We start from the raw sequence: 11187 nt of genomic DNA, 5'->3' as shown, positions 1-11187 counted from the left end.
TTAAAAACAAGAGAAAATTATGTGCTGAAAGAGCATTGGAATTTTTTAGAAATTAAGGCTTTAAGCATGCTAATAATTTCCTAATTTAATAACTTTATGGTTGAGTTCTTCATATATTATATTTTACTTGTCATTAAAGAGGAAATGTTTAACCTGATTGCACAATGTATTCACTTATTGAAAGATCACATCGTACCCCATTAATATGTACGATTTTTGTGTTTTTTGTATGATTTAAAAATTAAAACAAGTAAAAAATAGAAATATTATAAAAATTAGAAAAGATAAAACATCTTTTAAAGAAGCAAAATATTGTATAAAGGCTTATTTTTATTTCTATTTCCAAAGTTTCTCTTTTCCTGTGTGTACATGTGTATGTGTGTGTGTGTGTGTGTGTGTGTGTGTATGTGTAAAATCAGACTTTTGAATTATGAAATCCAAAAGAAACAAGCTAAGTTGCAAAGGAGTATGTTGGGCAATTTTCCTATGAATTTGGTCAAATGAAATAGTTAACACTGATAATTAACAGATAGTTTGTTCATTGTTCATTGTCTAACCTTAACCCATATTTTTATTTTTCTTTGTTATAATGTAGATTTGACCCAAGTGTACCAAAACATGTTGCTGAAGGGGAGAGTGGTAAATGTTCTAGCATCCAGGCTTGATGTTATGCTCCCACTACTATATAAGAAATGATGATGAACAAGATGTGTACTTAATTAATCACCTCCATTTGTCATCTTATTCAAGAAGAAGAATCTATCCAGATGAATTATCTGTGGCTCATGGCTCTTCCTGCACCCCCTACTTAAATCTTCCCAGAAAGTCCATTTCAGGTTTCTCACATGCAAAGAGTTCAATAGGAACATTTGCAAGCTAGGGTAGCATAGTGATGTAGTGGCCTAGAATCTCACTTTCTCAATACCTAACAAAGGTAGGAAAAATAATACTGATAAGGAGTGCTAGGAATTCACCAGAAGCAGCCAATCAAAAAAAGGAAAAACATTAGGACATATGTCTCAAATTTTTTATTTTTCAATACTAGAAATCAAAGATTCTTCTGTGACCACAATCTTTCCTAGCACTCTCAGTCAAGAGCAGTACTAGGATCCTAAGAAGAATTACCAATACTCTTCAGCTTAAAGTGAAGCAGGCTAAGGAGAAAAAAAAATTCAGGCAGAGTCTGTGAATATCTCAAGCAAATCAAGAGTGGAAAACCCATGTGCCACCTGAAGACCTCAGATGAGCTGACATTGAGCAGATGAGTTTCAGCCCAAAGCAGTCACATCCTGACTGGATAGATGGGTTCTGATACAGGATAAGTAATAGCATCTTAGAAGAAAACACAGCATTTAGGTTCTTAGCAAATATTTCTTTAGTCCCATCTGGGATTCCCCACTTCCTTTCGCCATAACCTCAGACTTCTGCATGTACATAGACTATTTGGTATAACAATTGTACAGATGAGGGGGTGGGTGGGAGAAATAGTATGAAATAACTGGGGAAAATGTTTTCACTATGTTTCCCAAGACATTTAAAAAAAAACAAAACTAGTTGTTCAGGAAAATGTCTCTTGAGTGTAGAAACCTTCAGAATTGGCTTACGAATCTGTTTCACAAGGACAAATAGCCAAAGGAAGAATTTTGACATTAGTTCTCTATGTGTGTCGATACAAGATGGCTGTATTTTTCTAACCCCAAAGAGTATTAACACTCTTTCCCACAGTCATTTTAACTTTTCTGATGTTTTATTCTAATCAAATTGTCATTAACATCTGTTTTAAGCAATCAGATGTTCCCACAGTAACCAAAACTATGATGCTTTTTTCATAAGGAGAACGTAATGAAAGCACATGTAATGGAACAAAACCAGTAATTCTCGTGATTAGGGAGAAAAAGTTTTGATCAATTACTACAAATCTTATTTTGTGGAGAGGAACATAAGAGAATGGATATACAGCTACAAAGAATAGCCAACCAGTAGTACTACTTGATTATTCTGAAAGAAGTCTCAACTAATTCCTAGTTTTATTGCCCTTTCCAAGGACTTTACCAAGATTCAAGGAGCTTTTCAAATTTAGTTTTTATTGTCATTAGTTTTTATTGCCATAAGTAGTGTGGCAGGACAACTTTTTAATAGATCTAGTAATCAGATTAGCCCAGGTATAAAAATACTGGACAATGACTAGTGTCCCCCTCTTATTCTTTATCTTTGCTATTATAGTCATTCAGGGTCTACAACTATGGGAACTGCCCATGCTCACTGGTGTAAATTTTCACCCATTCCCCTCATAAAAGAGTAACTGAAAGAGGTCAATTAGCCAGAGCAGTGTCTGTCAATATATTCTTTTTAGATCAGGTTCTTAATGCCTTTCTACAAACAATAGCTCCCCTCAGCCCTATTGAGCTTACCTGCTTATGTATTTATATAAAACACTGGGGATTGAACTCCAGGACATTTTTATTACTGAGCTACATCCCCAGCCCTTTTTATTTTTTATTTTGAGAGGGGGTCTTGCTATGTTGCTGAGGCTGGTCTTGAAATTTGTAATCCTTCCACCTCAGGATCCTCCTGCCTCAATCTCCTTTGTCCTTGGGATTAAAGTTATATGCCATTGCACCCAGTTTAAGACTTGCTCTTTTAAAAACTATACTGTGATATTATATCCAAAGTATGGTGTTCTGCACAAGGTAAAGAAAAATTGGTTTAGCAAAAACATTCTCTATGGATTCTCTGAGGTATTGACTAACACTCTAGAAATACCTTGTGGAGTCAAAAGTAAAAAATAAGAATCTCAGAGCTAGAAAAAAATTAAAGATGTCTAGCTTAACTCTCTTTAGTGTATCTCCTATTTGGCATGTAGCATCTTTTAGCTATATTCTTTTACTTATCTATTCAGCAGATATTTATTAGAGTCTATTAGTCTCTGTAGACATCAGATATAGAGCTCTGAATAAAACACATTGTCTCTCTCCTCAAATAACTTTAATTCTTGTAAGAAAGACAAAATCTGCCATGCAAATAAGTATATTATCCATGTTTAGTAAGTTTCAATTACTTTAGTTCCATAGACTTTATTATTTAGTTTGTATTTACCAGTTAATCCCTTTCATCCTTTAGTTTTTCTCCAATGTTATTTTAACATCCAACTTTCTGTCTTTATTACAATTATTACTTTTATCCTATATTTCTTAAAATTTACCAGAGACATCTCACATGCTAGTATGCTTTCTTTCACAAAATTTTCAGTTTACCACCAACAAAATTTTAACAGTGGCACAGACACCTTATGTTAGGGACCATCTCTCATTGAGCTGCTGCCAATGCTGGAGTTCTCACCACCAGCTGAATGGCAGGTAGTCCAACTTCAGCTTCCACTTCTAGTACCAGCTGTTGCATGTTTAGTACCATAGGAAGCAAACTCTTAGAGATTATCACAGAGAAGGAAGTTCATTAGGAAGTATTCTTGGTATCAATATCTATGGAAAGAAAGGAGACGGGATTGCACAGAGGAATAAATTGGGTTGTGCCAGAGGCCCTACAAAGGCCACAGCTGACCCCATGGAGAGTTATGAAAATAGGATGGTTTTGGAGTTTCTCAGCTTAGAATAACCGAGACTTTTATGCCCCTGGGTTAATCAGCCAATGAATATGGGCAACCCTGGGAAGAAAGCATGGCCTTGGGCAAGGTGGGACTCTTCAGCAGAGGCACCCACCAAAGAAGACTGACAGATAGGAGGACTTCTTGCTGGGAGGACTTCCACCATTGAGGAAATAAATCCCTTATTCATGAAGGAGATATGAGACATATGAGTGGCATATCATATTCATGACTGTGAGTATAAAGGAACTTCTGGATGTGTTCCATTTTAACCAGGTATGTGGGTAAAGGAATGTGGGAGGGGTGGGAGATGCTGGGGATATCTCCAGTATTCTGTTTTTTAAACATTTAAACCTCTGTGTCATCTGCAGTCATCATCCCATCATGGCAAAAGGACATATTTCACGAAATAGTTTCCTTTTAGTGTAAGTTTGTAAGAGGCCTTTATTGACTGACCTAGGCTTCTTGCCATCTCAAGAACACTTTAACATTTTTTCAGTCCTGAGAAAGGAATAACCTGTGAATATAACTCCTTCTACCCTACCTTTGCCTGCTTTTGCAGTTGCTAGCTTTCCCTGTGCCACATTTTCTACACACTCTTCACTGTGAGTTGTAGTATAGCTCCACTATCAAAGTTCACCAGGTTTGCCTTGCTGTTTGTAAATGGTATTTTGAGATCTGAGAATCTCTTTTATATTTAGCATGGTTGGTTCTTATATCAAAACTTTTTCTGCAGAGTAAGCAATTAAAAAATCGAATTTGGCTATCAAAACTGATTAGGGATTTTGTGGCTCCCCAATTCCCCAAAGCCCATTATTTAAAAGTATAGAGAATCACACACAATCATAATTTAAATGAAATGAAAATACTTGTGTTGTTATTGATTTGATAATAGTGTTCCATAGTTTATGTGAATTGTGTGTTTATACAGTTTTGAGGTCCATTGTATCCTCCTTTCCAGTGGTAGAAACAGCTTTCTATTCGCACAAACTTGTGTAGATATAGCATACACCAAATAAATTAATTAAAGCACATTCAGAACTTGTCAATCTATAGCAACATTAATTTTTTTTTTAAATTTTTATTATTGGTTGTTCAAAACATTACATAGTTCTTGACATATCATATTTCATACAGCAACATTAATGTTGAAGGCAAAGCTTTAATTTTCAAGAAAAGCAAAACCGTATTGAGAGAAAAAAGGATAAGGTAAATTCTGATATAACTGAGTCCGTATGACTCGAAGCAGATTATAGGATATAGGATGTGACACCAAAGAATAGTTTTACCACCTCAGGAAAACAGTTAAAAGTTTGACCAGATGAAAAAGAAAATGGAAGTGATATATTGAAAGTTAACAACAAATCAGTTTCAAGAAAAAGAAATATTCTTCCCTCCCTGCTATTTAAGTGGAAGAATTGAAGTCCTAGTATATTTGGAAATACTGATAAGCAAGTGTATAGAGAATTTCCATATGAAACCCTATTTTTTGGATGGATTAACTTGTGTGATATCGCTAGACTGATGGACCTGAGGGTGGGCCCTTTAAGTATCACATCACTTCACAACAAGAATAGATATCATCAATTCCTTCCAATACTCACTTCTCTTTTTCCTCCAGATAAATGAAAGAAACAATTCCCAGTACTCTTGCAATTGGCATACCATGCCCTAACTTAGTCTATAAAAGTATCTTAGTTCTACTGCTACAACAGAGTACTACAGAGGACTGAGTGGCTTAAACAATAAACATCGTTTTTCACAGTTCTGGAGGCTGGTAAGTGCAAGATCAAGGCAAATTCAATGTCTGGTGAGGGCCCACCCCTGCTTTACATGGCCACCATTTTGATGTATCCTTACATGACAGAGGGAGAGGGTGACTAGCTCTCTGGTTTCTTTTCATAGGAACACTAATCCCATCATGTGAAACCCACCCTCATGTCCTCATCTAAACCAAATCAGCTCCTAAAGACTTCCCAACAAATGTCATCACAGTGTGGGCTAGGGGTTCAACATATGAATTTAGGGCAGGAGTAAAAACAGACATTTAGTTTATAGCAGAAAATAATGTTGTGTCAGTTTTGGAGGTGAGATAATAAGAAACTCCAGGGTGATTCTCTAGTTTCCCTCTTTCCTTACCACAGTAACAGAGGAGGCCACATGATCCCAGTAGTATGGTGGAAGATGTCTAGTGGAGCATTGTCACCACAAGTGACTATGTATAGCACACCTCCAAAAACCCTCAGTAGATGTGTAGTATGAGCTAGAAATGAACATTTGCATGTTCAATCTCTGAGCTTTAGAAATAATCTTTCTTTCTCCTTTGTTCCTTCTTTCCTTCCATCCTTTTTCTTTTCTTTTCACTCCAGTGCAGCCTCTCCTGTTCTAACTGTGCAGAATTCCCAACATTTCAAATGGCAGCAACTGGAGGACCAAATGAGGCATTAGGTTGAAATGAATAGAACGTAAAGAATGTGGATTTCATGGCCAAGGACCATGGAGAAGGGATGCCTCATGATGGCAATAAAAGCTCCGCTGTGCCGTGTAACACTACAGCTAAAGCAGAGACTCTCTTCTGATTGCAGAACAATGAGAAAGTTCTCTGAAAATTTAAATTTACCTTAAGAAAAGGGACGAAAAAGAAGGTAAGAGGGAAAAACATGAATGATTGAATTTAAATCCTGAGTTGGTTACTTTAACATCAGAAATTATGGTGTTACCCTAAATGGCCAAATTCAATATATTTCTGTCATCCACAAAAATGGGGAGCTCACAACTTAAGTGAGTAGTCATAGCAGCATCAAAAACAGTATTAAAGGGTGAGGAAACGAAAAGCAGAATTGGCTTTGTAGAAAAGTGAACAGATGGAGAAAATAAAAAACTTGAGAGTGAATTAAGACTCCCTTCTAAGAAGGGAGAGGCATTATTTTTATTTTCAGACAATAAATGACTAATTTAAAAATGTATGGATTCAAAAGCAAAACTCCTAGCAGAAAAAACAATAAAATTCAGTAGGATTTCCACTTTCAATACTGTAAATAAAAGATGATTTCTTAAATTTAAAAAGAGAATGTCATATGACTTTAAATACTCTATAATCAATCAGCATATCAATGATTGCATTTTGTTGCTAATAATAGAGTTTGGCAAGGTGTTCCATTTTTGTTATGGTCTGGAAATGTGCTATCACCTCAAAGCTCCTTTGTCAGTGCAGGATTTTGGAAGTGAAATGACTGGACTGTGAGAGCTGTAACCTAGTGAGTCCATCTTAGTTTGAATGTAACTGTAGAGGATGGGCATGGCTGGGGCAGGCAGGCCACTGGGGCTCATCCCCCTCCTTTTTTCTCTCTCTGCTTCCTGGCCTTCAGGAGTGGAGCAGTGCTTTCCTACCATGCTTTCTGCCAGGATGTTCTGCCTCATCTCAGGCCCAGGACTATGAAGTCAGCCCACCATGGACAAACCCTCTGAAACCGTGAACCAAAATATACATTTCCTCCTCCAAGTTGTTCTTGTTGGGTATTTTGATCACAGTGATGAAAAACTGATTAATACCGTTTTAAAATAATAAAATAATTTCCCATATAAAAGATCATAAACCAAACAATATAACTTTAAAACATTCTTTTGCAATATTGTATCAGCAAAAAAACACCTTCTGCTACTTGTAATAGGGACTGAAAATAAAAGCTGCACTAACAAGATAGAGATCGCTTTAAATTTTACAAAAAAGGGAGTCGAGAGATAGGGAGAGATTCAGCAGTCTAGGGCTGCCATAGTTCTGCCATTATCATAGTCCTTTCTGCTCTGTGGTTCTTAGAGAATGACATTTCTTTCATCAGGTTTGCCCCATGTTTACAATGGCAGCTGAAGGTGGAGCCCTCATGTCTACTGTCCCAACAACAGAAAGCACTAAGACAAATGGAGCACATACCCCAGGGCACATAAGCCTTTGTAGGACTGTCATCTAACAACATTTGCTTCGATTTCTGTTTTAGTCAGCTATTTTACCACGGAGACTAAAAAACCCATCCAGACCAATTGTAGGGGAGGAAAAGTTTATTTAAGGGTTCATGGTTTCAGGGGTCTTAGTCCATAGAAGGCCAGCTCCATTCCTCAGGGCTGGAGATGAGGCAAGACATCAAGGCAGAAGAGTGTAGTGGAGGGAAGCAGCTCACAGGATGATCAGAGAGCAGAAAGACAGACTCCACTCACCAGATACAGATATATGTCCCAAAGCCACGAACCCAATGCCTCACCTCCTCCAGTCATCACTCAGATAATCCCATCAGGGCATTGATTCATTGGTTGGGTTAAGGGTCTCACAACCCAATCATTTCTTCTCTCAACTTTCTTATCTCACATGTGAGCTTTTGAGGGATACTGCCCATCTAAACCATAACGGGTTTCATTGGCCAGAGTGGACACAGCATACCTAACTGTAAAGAAGACTGGGTAATATGGTCTTTTAACTAACCACCTTGAATAAAAACTGAATTATTTTAACAGAGAAAGAAAGAATGGATATTAGTGTGGGCAGCTAACAATCTATGCCATAAATAGAATCTAAAACTGCATGATATTAATAACTATTAAGGATCTGTTCTTGGGCATATAAAATGAGATTTGAATAAATGAAATTATTATATGGTTGAAGATCATTTGAAGTGCATTGGTGTTTTAAGTGAGAAAAGCTTAAAGGGATTTAGTTATTGTCAAGGTGCCAGCTTTTGTTTTGAGTGGTAAATTTGTAAGTGCTCGTTTTATTATTAAAAACTACTAACTAAATAAAGAGGCAGATCAAAATCAAACATGAACAGATAGTATGAGTGTGTCATGAGCCCAGTATCATCCATTTTGCCAAAGGACAGCAATTTTGAAATCTTATTTTCTAATTAAAAAATTATTCTAAAATTCAAATGGAATAATAAATGGGTGGGAAAGGCAAGAAAAAATGGGAAAAGAAGAATAAAGTAAAAATTCCTATTACATAATCTAAATTAAGAACATTGCTTCTTGTAGGAGGAATCAGATCCTAGTCATAAACCTACATGATCATAGATCCATGAGTGAGGTCCTTTGTATTTTGTTGTATTGGGGATAATGTGAAGGCATTCAGTGTTCATTCTTCTACACCAAAGAGAAGTGACTATTGTGCTCATTCTACTACATTTTCTCATGACTCACCTAGGGATTCCGTGGTGCTCTTCATCTGTGTCATATTCACCTCTGCCACAGAGCTTGGTTGCTCCAACATCTAGTCTCTCTCTTTCTGCCTCAGTCTTAGCTCTGTCAATGAAATGGAAGTGGGAACGTGTAACTTCTCTGAAATTTTCTCATAAGACAGCTGGTGTGCGACCTTTAACTTTTCTGTACCTCATGTTTCCTGCTTCTTAAAATACGGAAGTGATGCATTTGTTAGCGTAGTTGATGGGAGAGCCAGGCAGATCCCTGTGGGTCCTTTTCATATTCTCTGGGGATCTATTGTCCCAGGCCTTGGCTGCACTCTCTGATAAACTTGCTCATGTAGGTGTCTATAATAGGGTGTCTTAAGTGCATCTGAACCCAGACATAACAGACACATTTTACTCCTCATGGTTACATGCGAAGCAGATTCAAGAATTAGGAGCCACAGGAAACTAGCATCAGAATTCTGAAGCAGGACTTTAACCTGTGATGGGGGAAGAGTCCTTCTCCTCTGCATTGAAAAAGATGGTTCCTAAGATACACATTCATTATATTTTACTATTATATTCTCACAAATAAAAAAGAACTAATTCTAAGTCAGACTCTCCCATCCCTAGAAATTTAGAGCCCCTTATACTAGGACTACATAGAGAAATTTTTTGTTGTTTAAAATACTGGATGGAGCTTTAGTAAACCAAACTTCTTGGTATTAATATGGTTGTTAAACTTGCAATCCATAAAGCTGTTTGACAAAGTGCAAATTGTCTAAATAACAGCAAGGCACAGGGAAGTAGGCCATTCCTATATGTTTGCACTTGAGCAATATTTTTGAAATTTTGTATTATTTAACACAAGAAATAATCTTATCTAATTCTTCTGGATAGACTGCTAACCTGAAAGATAGGCACTCCCATTGTACTCAAATCTTGTACTCAAATCTTTTAGCATACATTTTGATAGACTGATAATAAAATTTCTTAACTCTAAACCAATTGCCCATGCAAATTAATTGCTTCTGCCAATTCTGTGGCTTGCCCTCAAAGGACTCTTTGTAAATATTAAAGAGAAAGGTAAGAATCACATATTTGCTTCCATAATTTTAAGAGGCATCAAGAGTCTCTTTAAACCTTATTTAAACTTGCAGTGAATGACCAGGATAGAATTTGCCAGAGATACTTTATTCCTTTGCTTGTGTAAGAGATTGAAATGTTTATTTCCATTTTTTTCTTCTCCAGCTCCATTACATACACATTTATTATAAATAAAATATTTTAACATATGTACATTCATAACCTTTACTTTTTCTGACCTAAGAGATACTCTCTCTGCCAAATTTCCTCTTCTTCGCCCTCTGAGGGTGGTTCTTTCTTTCCCACATGTTTTTTTTTTTTTCCCTGAGATTTCTGGAATCAGAAAGAAAATGACAGAAGCAGGAAAATTACTAGGAAAGACTGTGGAATAGAAGAAAAAGTGGAAGAAAAAAGTTCTCATGAAATAAAAGACATTGAATATATTGAAATTACTCTTTTGGTAGCTGAATTGTGTATTCCGAGCTGTTATTCTTAGATACTAATAAGGTCACAGTCTTAAACCCTCATGACTCTTTAGAAAAGCCTCTCTAAATTAGATACAAATTTCTCAACTATGGAAAACCCATGCACGAAGATAAAAATTCCATGACCACCCTACTTCCAGGGTTCTGACAAGTCCTTCTAGGGTATAGTTGAAAGTCACTGGTGTATCTATATTTTCCCACCAGCTGTAGGACTTTTCATGCCTATAAGTTGGATATGTACATTCCTATTGCTGTTATTTGAAATAGAGAATCCCTCTCCAAATCTGAAGTAAGGATAGTAGGGAGACTCTTAGTCAACAACCTGAAAGTCAGAGTAAAGTACAATTTGAGGATGGGGTAGCATGGGTTTGGGGGATTTGGGGAGGAGAGGCGAAAAGTAGAGGCAAGACTGGAAGTGAATGATGGCTGTTGAGAGGAGAGCTCAGGAAGACCCTTCCTGGAGAGGTCTTATTGGATAGAGTAAGTTTTGCTGGCAGCCATCACCAACATTGGGATTCATGGAAGTTCAATATCTCTACCTGCTACATGCAAAAGAATTTCTCAAAAGTCTATGGGCACAACATCCAAATGTCAGACTTGCTGCTAAGTTGGATTATGTGTATTTAGATATCATGCATCATGCTTTGAAAAAGTGTAAAAAGAATTTAAAGAATTATTTAATTGTATAGCTAATTAAATAATGCTGTTTTATGATAAAAGGTTTCTAAAGCATTAGGTACCCCTAGAGAAGGCATGTTTTTAATTTAAAATTTATGCTAGAGACAAAGTTTTCATAATTTCTTTTTCTATTCTACATACCTTCTCATTTTGGTTCAAAGAGTATTTG

The sequence above is a fragment of the Marmota monax genome, unplaced genomic scaffold, assembly GCF_021218885.2.
Source record: "Marmota monax isolate L192 unplaced genomic scaffold, Marmota_monax_Labrador192_F-V1.1 WCK01_AAM20220418_F8-fsc00012, whole genome shotgun sequence".
Classification (NCBI taxonomy): Eukaryota; Metazoa; Chordata; class Mammalia; order Rodentia; family Sciuridae; genus Marmota; species Marmota monax.
The sequence above is the reverse complement of the archived record's forward strand: the minus strand, read 5'-3'. Positions refer to the sequence as shown.